This window comes from Stegodyphus dumicola, chromosome X2 (assembly GCF_044657685.1).
Source record: "Stegodyphus dumicola isolate Sdum_Otavi_A_Nest chromosome X2, ASM4465768v1".
Lineage (NCBI taxonomy): Eukaryota > Metazoa > Arthropoda > Arachnida > Araneae > Eresidae > Stegodyphus > Stegodyphus dumicola.
The window spans coordinates 106796252-106807212 of NC_140781.1; the positions used below are offsets into that span (position 1 = coordinate 106796252).

Consider the following 10961-nt stretch of genomic DNA (forward strand, 5'->3'; position numbering starts at 1 on the left):
TAATGTAATTTTAAAAGTTAGATAATGCTTTTCTTTTTTTTTTTTTTTTTTTTTTTTTTTGTCAGTGTAATTTGTATAGATGATGGACACAAATTCATAAAGCCGCATTTGGAGATTACAGTTGATACTGAGTAGAATTTCAACAAGCATTTTATGATTGCATTGTACAAGAAAAGGCTTGAGAAAAGCTTTGAAAGAATTTAAAGATAATATGGGATTCCCAGAACCTCTGTAATTCTGCCTTTGAAGATGATGGCAATGATTTTATAAACGGGGAGCTTCCTCCACAGCAGGTTGATGGAGTTTTCTGATGGTGGACTAGAGGCAGAATGAGGCATTGCTAGGAGTGACAAGTGTTATTTAAGATTCTGTGCTTAGCAATGAATCATTACGGGCATTTCAATAGAGATTAAAAATTGTCTTCAGTTAGTCATTTATCTTCAGTAACATACGAGAGGATGCTGAGCAGGCACTGGAAGCTGTAGACACACTAATGTTTGTGAAAAATGCAACACCATGAAGGAATTGTCGGAAATGAATGAAATTTATTCCGCATATTACCGATAGTGATACAAGTAAACGATCACATTTAGAAACAAAAAAAAAAAAAAAAACGAAAGTTGGAAAATCAGTACTTTGGGTTTCTGTCATGCTGAGCGAGAGCCTGTACACATCGTGGCATTGAATCGTATAGGTTCTGAATGTAATCCTGGGGAATGGCTTTGACTTGATGTGAAAGTTCAGTTTCAGTGTGTGGCCCACTAGCTGTACGTGCGAGTCGCTGACCGATGAAATCCTAGGCATGCTGATTGAGCAACATATCTGGGGAAGATGCAAAACCTGTTGTACCTTAAAGAAGGCTTGTGCACAGGCATTTTTTTTTCCCCTAAAATATAGTGCCTGGAATGCATCAAATAATGCATACTCTGTCATCATTATACTCCAGATTGTAGCAAGATTTGTTGGAGAAAGGAACTTGTTGCCACAGAGCACGCCACGCACTGAGTTGCAGTGCTCACTGAAGTCGGAGGCATTTGTTACTCAGCGACAGGGCAATCCTGCGTAGAGGAACCCTTCCATGTAGTTCATGTTGCAGCAGACACTGACGAACACTTGTAACCGTGCTCCAATATTGTACTAACATACGAGAGGATGCTCTACAATCCATCACAGCCATGCAGATGAGGTGTTTGTCGTCCTGTGCTGTTGTGTGCCCCATTGCCAGGATTTCACCTTGTTTGGTTCTCGCTGTCCATTTCTTCCAAACATGCATCACTGTTGTGGCATTGTGCTGCGTGCGGGCTGTGATTGTTTGATATGAAAGTCCACCCTCTTGCATACAGACGATGTGGCCTCGTTCAAACTTGTTGGTATGGCATCCTCTGCTGTTGACGAGGCATACTGAGCACAAATTAAATGTTCACTGCAGACGGAGGATGATAAACAGATTTCAGCACAACTTTACAGTGCTTTACAACTGCCAGTTCTCATTTCATGCATGCATAATCCCTTTGTAATTCTAATCATTTGTATGTCTTAACTCACTTTACATTTCATGTAAGTTTGGTTCAAAGTGCATAATTCCTTCATGGTTGTGATTTTCACAAACATTAGTGTATATTATGTAGTCCTAACTAAAAAAGCATCTTGAAATAAAAGTATGCAGTTGTCCAGATCAAATGTTTATTTTACAGAAAAATATAAACAGCTTATGCATACATGCATTGTTTTTATAGGATTCTGATCATACCTGAATAATAATTTTTCACTAAGTTGAATTTTACAATATGTAATTCTTTCAAATAAGTAACAGTTACTTATCCATTATTTTAACTAAAAGAATTTTGTATATATTTTTGTTCTTATCAACTAATGAAAGGGATGTATATGTATTAATTTTATAAAATTCATGTGAATGTATGCAAATAAATTGTTTATAAATGTCACATAAGTTTATCCCTCCTTAAACTATTTTCATGTGAAACAGAAGCCTTATTCATAACTATATAATCAAACATACCAAGGTATAATTTTATTAAGACCCTGAGTTACATCAGTATGAACTTATGATGGAACTATTGGAACAATACTCATCATGAGTTGCGGATTACTTATAATTTGTCAGTAGGCATGTATGAAAATGGGTTTTGTAATTAATATTGAATGTATAACTTTTTCTTTTCCTATAAATACAGAAGGATTTCATGTCTGCAGATAATGTATTACAAGAGGCTGTTGTGTGCCAGCGGACAAGCTGGTGAGAAGCTGAACACTAATAGCTTGAATCCTGGTGAATGGACTGCCTGCATAAGCGTCGTCATGATTTTTCCACGTGATGAATGCAAGCCAGTTTGCCTTAAAGCATCCCTTCTTGGAAAATATCTTCTAATGTTTCATCACAAAAATCAGCCCAAAACTGTTTCTCATGATTTGAAAAATACATATAAAGGAAGTCAAATTTAATTGATAAATTGTGCATGCTGAGATTGTATACAATATCATATACATTTTTTTAATATATTTTCTGTATCTCTAATGTTGAGAATTTTGATGTTTTAATTTAACCCTGAATAAAATGTTAAGTACTATAAGCAAAGTAAGCAGTATTGTATTTGATGCCAGAACAATATTTTTTTTTATTTTTTTATTTTATACTTGTATATTTTTGCTTATGATTGGAATTTTAGTACAAATTATTTTGATTATTATGATGTGGCCTGTTCTCATTTAAAATGCATTTTGTATTTTTTTCTTCTGTTGTTTGCATTATAATACATTGGCCATAACAACTATGGATGCCAAATCAACATGTATGGGAATAACTGTATTAAATTTTGAGAAAACCTTTAGGTGTCATTTATTATAAAGGTTGAGATGATTGTTTTTATAAATTCATTCATTCTTATCTATTTAAGAATTATCATTTAACGTAAAAATATGAAAAGGAATAATATATTATAATACTAAATAAAATATACTTTTATATATATATATATATATCCAAGCTCACTATATGCACACTCAAAGAGATACATTTCTTTTTTGTGATGTATGTGATGATAATTTACTGTTAAGTATCTTAAGTTGTTCATAAATAGTGCTCATTTTTCATAATGCACCAAACAAACCTCACATAATTAATTTAATAAAATATTATTGCAGAGACATATTTTTGAAATTGACATTAGTCCTCTATCCATCCGTCCCATAGGGATAACTATGGGGCAGATTCCTACTGTCATCTACAGTATGCCCAAGCCCTTCGCCAATGACAGTTGCTTCTCAATACCCGTATTTTACAATTAAATTCATGAACCTGATCTGGCTGAGTTTCATATCAGGGGAATTAAAAAAGCAAAATACATTCATTACCTAAAACCATGTTTCTCCAACTAGCTGGATGATTATGTGATTGGTGTGCATGGATGGTAATGTGAAAGGATATGATTAGATTTCTTCTAGGTCATAACAGTTTTTAATAATGAAAAGCTCTTGTTCTTTTTTCTTTAAATTCTTGTGTTTTTTTTTTTTTTTTATTTTTATTTATTTATTTATTTATTTCAATGCACACTTTTTTAAAAGCAAACTGAATTAGCTGGATGATCACTACAAGTTTCTTGACATATTTAAAAGTAAAATAGTGTATCTACATTCATTTTGAATAAATTGTTATTACTATAGTCTGCAATCATTGAGTTCATTTTAAGATTATTTGTCCTTTTTTTTGTTTGTGGAATAGGCGGCTGTATTTTTTAGATTTTCTGTTTATTTAGCCAGTTTTCTATATAATGGCTAACATAAAATATAATTTATGTTAGCCATTATATAGAAATTTATGTGCCCTGTTTTAAAAATTATTTATATCTCAATTTAAGGTCTCATGTCAGATGAACAATGCTGCTAGTCTGGTTGAGAAATTAAGAAAGTCTGACCATTCCATGAAAAATCTTTTAGAACAGCTCACTGATTAAAATACATATACACACCAATTAACTGTGCTCATCAAAAGGGCTGTATTATATAATGCTTCTTCTGATGAGCAAAATTCAAAGCATTATTTCTCTTGTTTTCTGTGTATGAAGTTTGTAGCAAAATGGAATTATTATTTTTTTTAATTTCATTCAATGATATCACTATTTTTATATGTCTGATAATGATCTACTGCATAAGTAATATCTATATGCAAACAAAAACCAAAATCTTGCTTTAGAAGAATACCCACCGGTGTCGGTTCTCGAATAGATAAGACACAGAATACTGGTGATACAATTTAGGTTTGAATTCTATCAAATGGGTTAGCTACATCTCTGTTTTTACAGTTTTCCCTATGTTTAATACGAATACAAGTCAGTTTCATTCAAAAAGTGCTGAAAGAAGGGCATCTCTTCTTTTAAGCAGATAGCCCTCAGGACCTTTGCCATAAAAATTCAACAGCTGAGCATGTACTAAAAGATAACATAGTATACAAATGTCCATTTTATAACTTTCAAATGAAGTGGTCGATTTAAATTTAACATCTGGTGTTATAGCAATATATGTGAATTGGGTAAACAGCCAGTTGATATGGTCTAAGGAACAGGGTTTTTAATTTTATTTTCTTTTCGTATAGCAAACTAGCTTGCCTATCCATATATGCAAGTCTAATTTATTTTTTTACAAAAGATTCATATTAAAATACATACACATATGACAAAGAAATGTATGCACATAAGCTATAACTAATAAATCAGTTGAGCAATATGTGAACATAGATGCTAATGGTTCAAGTGTCGTGTAGCAGGGTATGACTGCAAACCCTATAGTGGTGCTGCAAACAAAAATTAGTGTCTGATTCAACGCAGGCATAAAAACTAGTATACAGTTTGTCCCCATATGACACAAATCAAAAAGTATGTAATCAGAAAAAATATCATGTAGACATTGATTTACCCAACTTATAAGCTTCGGTAAAGGCCTTATCATTCGCCTTAAATCTGTAGAATGATCAGCACTCTTCTGCTTTGGAAACAGCTCCAGAAAGACATGTTAACCTAATCCACACTACAGTAGAACATGTGCTTCTGAACCATTACCATCGAAACTGCAATTTCAGAGTCACTATGTACACTAATCTCGATATTAAAGCACTGGTAGCTCTATTTGAGATTGTGCTATTGTAGATGAGTGTAGAGCACCATAGAACGGTGATGTATAATATTAGGTTTATTTAGGAGCCAAAAAAAAAAAAAAAATTAGAAATTACCTATCCTGGATTCGAAATCTGGGCTTAAAGACTGCCATCCAGAAGTGCTTCTAATTACATCATGAAAGCATGCGTTGAGAAAAAAGAAAATTCCGTACATTCTTGCCCATTTAAAAGGCAGTTGGGGAGGTGGTAACCTAATCGCCACCTGCTGGTGGTGAAGAATTATCGTCTACCACATTTTAGTTTGGGAACCACTTGGTTAGTTGGTTGAGCCTTTAGGTATTTATTTGAAATAGAAAATATCAGCGAATGACCGCCCCAGGATTTGCATTCTGGATTTCCCTATTGCCAGCCGAACGTGCTTCTAATTAGAACACGAAGCCAAGCGGTAAGGAAAGAGAAAATTAGTGACTTAGTATCTTATTTTATTTTGGCTGCACACAGTTCCTATTTGTAGCTAAGCGAATTTCCCGGTCAGTAGCATAAATCCCAACCTTCCTAGTGGATAGCGTGCTTCCGCTCCTGTAAAATATTGCGATTTAAGAAGTCATCCACGATAGCTGATCAGTTCTGCAATTATATAAATAATAAAAATTAAGAATGAAATGGAGAAATGAATATTAATGTAACGTTAGTACAAACAAGAAGATGCAACATAAAGATCAATTAGGAGATCACTTAGGGTCCGGTATTGTACAGCATGCACATATACGTAGCATGACATCTATGGGGTGTAGGAGAGGGTATAAAGCATGGTGTATGCTCAAAACATGAACGGAAGCTACTGCACGGTACGTTCGGTTTTAACAACATCGATTTGTAGTCTCAGCGTGACAGTTCTATAGACAATATCTGGACGACTTTGTCTGGAAGTTTGAAAGAAGGCCAAAGTGCGACTATACACATCATGTCAGTAGTTTGGATTACATTTCGAACAAAGGGAGCAGCTATCTGAATGTTTAGTAATGCTCATTGCCAAATTAGACTTTTATATGCCCGTAGCACTTCAAAGATTTTGCTGCCTCCACATACATCTATAGTATAACGCCTCTTTCTCATCATTCCCTCTTTCTCGGGCTTGGATTAAGTGCACTAGGTATCTTCTAAAATCTGCAGTGAGAATTTTATTTTTGTGGACCCTTTGCACTCTTTCTTTGAATCTTTAAGCACCTTTTTGTAACGCTGCCTTTACCTGATGCCCTAAGCACGTGCTTACTTTCCTTAATGGCTAATCCAACTCTGGTAGTGGTTTTCCACAAACAACCACGCCAGGATATGAAGAACTGATATCTTCTCTTACAGAGATGAGTTGGGTTCAGTTTATTTAGTTATGGCGAAACATTCGAGGGCTACCTGTCTAAGGAAAGGGATGGCTTCGTGAAAGACTTTCTAAGGGAAATTGGACTGTATATAGGTTACACATATGGAAACCATGAAAACGCTTAGTTAGCAGCCAATCTGCTCGCCGGGATTCGATCCCCGGCCCGAATTTATCGGCTTTAACGCTCGGCCACTGGAGAGCCGTCTTTAGATGATGCGATATCTATGCTAATGACTTCCATCATCTGGTGGTGGTGACAGTGGGTGACATCCTAAGATGCATGCAATCTATTACTGGACATCCAATATGGCTAAAGACTTGGCTATAGTTTTCAGCGCCTAAAGACAACTGCAGATTTCATACACCCTTCTGTTTTCTAAGTATGGAAACTGTTTCATTCTAAAACTTCGTCAGTTTGGCATTTCCGTGACACTACGCCCAGGGACAGTTGTCCACCCTCGCCCGTCTCTAGCTATAACACTGATATCACTACGAAACAATCCCATGGTGTTTTGATCGCTTTGCGGACTTTCATGCCTTCTCGTCGGAGGCAGTGTCTTCTGTAGTGTTGCAAACAAAAGATCTGAGTAGCTCCAGTGGAGTGGCGAACATAACTGGCGCCCGGGGCAAAATACCTTTTTAGCGCCCTCCTTCCCGAAAAAAACACAGTGATATGATGAAAATCTTGTTTGGAGACCATTTGGCGCCTCTCTGCGACCGGCGCAACATACACCCCCTTTACGCCACTCAGTAGCTCAGCAATGGAGTTGAGCTTTAAAGATAGCAGCAGTCGCTGGCAAGACTAAACAGGGAAAGGGGGTGTCATCCAGTTTTCTAGGACAATAGAGCAGCCGATGCAATATTATATGAGGCGTTATCATCCCGGTACAAGAATAAGATAACAGCTTTAATCTTCCTATATTTAGATTATCTAGCCATCCTGGAAGTCTAAATATCTAGATAAAGCAGAGATTACGCAGTCGTCCCTCTGAGATCATCGAAAGGAAACAGTTTGCAAGTGCTCAAATTTCCGTTTGTGGTGTAAGGATCTTAAGTTTTACTAACGTTTATTTTATTTTAAATCTTTACTATCACTTCTTATTTTCTACTTCCGGCCAGAATTATAAGCGTTAAGGTTTTTATGCAAAGTTTGTCTGGCGAACGCCAAGTGTTTAAGTTGTGGCTTTTTGCCAAGCGAGAGAGAGGAAGCAGTGAGTTCCAAGCAGACCGCTTACCTTAGAAGTTACGCAGTTGCTTGTTGCCTTCCAGGCCAGAGGTTTTAATCCTCTTGATAAATTTTAAAAGTATTGTAGTGTTCACAGTTCTCTGTACTACATACGGCTTCCTGTTAATATAAGGCCAATCTTCCACGTTTATTGTTTTAAAGTTAAATGAGAGTTTAGTTCTTTTTTTATATTTTTACGTTAGACCCCAAGTAGCGGGTCTGTGTATTCCGAAGTACGGAAGTTATTGTAAATAGAGAAAAATAAAGGGTTTTGTATACCCTTCTTGTGTATCCTGTCTACTTCCCACAGTTTTGAACATAGCATTAGTAAGCTCTCTTTTCCGAGTCAGGTCCTTGCATGTTCCCGAAGAAGGTAAGACGGAACATTGATCCTGATAGTGGCGCCCAACGAAGAAGAATAACCATAGCCGAGTTTCAAGAAGAACCTGTGCTGCCTGCAGAAACGGCTCAGAATCCAGAAATGCTGTAGTTTATATTTATTAAAATTTCTATCATTTCTTTGAAAGTGACCTTATAATATTTCAGAATAAACCCTCATAACACTAATAAATGTAGATAGATTTTTTAATGTTTATATAATACGTGTTTGGTTCTTACAATATTTCCAGCTATTTTATTACTAATTCTGTATGTGAATTAACACAGTTTAATAGAGAACACCTGCTTCAAGGCTAAAAGTAAACTATTTGAATAATGTTTCGTCTGTTTCCAGACGCAGGTTCTATTCTACAATTTACGGAATTTCGCGGTATTGGACATCTCACATAGCTGACAAAATTTCATTCCTATGTTTGGGTTTTATAGTACAATAAGTTGAGCATCCCTACATTAGTATATGATTGATTCCTTAGAAAGAAAGAGGAGCATCTTAGTTTTCTTGAATTTTTGGTCAAAATTTTAGTATGTAGGTAATTGCAATAGCTCTTCCACGAAATTGCATTTAAATTTTTTGTAACATTTCAAAATGCTGTATCATTCAATGGCATTTGATGTGTTTTGGCTTGCTATATTAAAGCTGGGCTCGAACCCGGGCAGCTAGACAATATGTTCTTTCCCTGAGTGAAATATTTCTATAATTACATTAAAGTCACCTGGTAATATTTCAAGATAATTTCTGGTATATCGGACTAAGCTGTCCTCTCTCATGGATGAGAGTACCTAAGTAGAGAACTTAAAATTAGAAACGGTTCTTACGTTAAAATTCTGAATGAAATACTTCTTTTATGGTATACGACTTTTGTTTCCAAGATGTTCTTCCAAGTCTGGTTTTAGAGAGGTGTTTTTGTGCCCTTTTTTTAAAAAAATCTTTAAAAGTATATATGTATAGCTCTTTTAATATTAATGTATTGCGAGTTTGATTACTCTATTTTGATCTGTTATGTCACTAATTATGTGTGTGAATTAAGATATAACACCTGCTTCAAAGCTAGCAGTAAAGTTTATTTTGTTTATTTGTGATTTAAAATTACCTGCTCTTTGTCTTTTGGTGCCATCTTTCTACCAGCGCTGCAAATATTTACTCTTCTCGAAGATCATTATACCTTTTATTCTGTGTATCCGTAATAACTGTCTATTTTTTTTTCTTTCATTATTCATGTTGTACCCATATATTAAAAACCCCTTTCGCTTACTGTACTTCTGTCGTATTAGGAAAATCAGCTTTTCTATCGATTGCAGTCATGCTTTTAGTAACAATGTAGCACATTGCTGGAGTTTAAAACAAAGAAGACGACTCTTGAAGTTTTATATATTAAGAAACAATATTAGATATTTCTTTTTGTGTATAATTAGTCTTTAATATCAAAGTAGTTAATATCTAATGATTTCTTTTTCCCCTTTTGGCCCCTTCTAGTGTAATTTGTGATCATTTTTGTGCACTCTTGGAATGCAGAACATGATATCGTGAAAGAAAAAGAACGGATGAATAATGCAGAGCAAAAAGACATCTGTGGCTGGTAATTCTTGTTTTATATCAACTTTATTTCCACTAGAAATACTTGAATGTTATAATTTGTCCATCCCTTTTCACATGTTGCTTTATATTGGAGCTTTACTAGTTATTTGTTTTACATGAACGTGTCACATTATGTTTTAATGTTTAGGGTAGCATTTGTGCATTAATTTCGTAGGTTTTGAATTTCATATTGAAGTGTCTGAATTGGTGCTTTCTCTATATTGTATTGTAATATTCGAAGTGAGGTTGAACTGTTAATCACACTATAATTATCAGAAGTCTGAGATTTGTTAGAGTTCTGTTGCTTCGTAGTGGTTTCAAAAGTACTGCTGTGGTGTAATTTTTTCCCAAGTGGCCTCCTTTCGCATTACGAGTAGGAGGCTAAACATTTTCCTCTCTGTGTGGCCTAATATTTTCCATGTCCAACGGGGTCTTCTCTTCCCAACAGGCCAGTGTAATTGCACTGCCTGGGTATAAACCAATTTTGTTTAAGTTTTTTTCCGAATTTAGAGTCTCTCTATCAACTGCTGTTTCTCTTAAAACCATTGAAAGTTAAGTGTCGAATAAAAAAGAAATGTAAATAAAAATTTAATGTATACTGGTAAAGAACGTTAGTGGAGCCAAATTGTCTTCTGTTAAGGATGCTCAAAATGTGCTTTTTCTTAGTTGTTTTAAGCGTACTTTATTATATTTTGTCCCTAATCTGAACAATTTTGGCATATTGTGAAGTTTTATGAACCAATTTGCGAAGATCTCTTTAAAATCGATAAAAAAATATTCATTTTGAAATAAAATCAGAGATGTTTTATTATTATCGAAGTAAAATTCTGCAGACTAACTTTCAACTTGGTTTTGAAAAGCACTCTGAAAGTTTCTTTAGGACTTGTTTTCGTTCTCTTGGCAAATACATGACAGAATTATTTTTTGAAAAAGCTGATTTCTTTTGCTTATAAGAATGACTAATGCAACTGTAACCATGTCGCTGTAAAAAGCACATATTTCTCAGTTTTTTTCTTTTTGACGGATACTACTCCAGACCGAGGCAAGCGGCAGCACGATCGCTGCGCTCCGTAAAAAAGTGAAAATTTTTCCTTTCCTCTTGGTGATTATCAACTAAATTTCTTTGAAAAATGTTTATTTCTTCCCTACAAAACCTATATCATTCCAATGAATTTCGGCTCCGATGTTGACGAGAATAAAACAGCGGACAATGTAAGGATATACTCCAAAAGCCTGGAATTTTAAGATAAGTACT

General features: G+C 34.9%; 1 protein-coding gene across 3 annotated transcripts in view; it reads left to right on the forward strand.

Moving 5' to 3' along the window:
- The window catches only part of LOC118183270 (uncharacterized), a 35185-nt gene extending 31505 nt beyond the window's left edge, over positions 1-3680 (forward strand). For 2 of the 3 annotated variants that reach the window (XM_085809311.1, XM_085809314.1), the window contains one exon: positions 2196-3680. The gene's annotated coding sequence lies outside the window, so the exon portion shown is untranslated. The remainder of the gene's footprint in view (positions 1-2195) is intronic. The other variant, XM_085809313.1, reaches the window with a different exon arrangement.
- The last annotated feature ends 7281 nt before the right edge of the window (positions 3681-10961 follow it).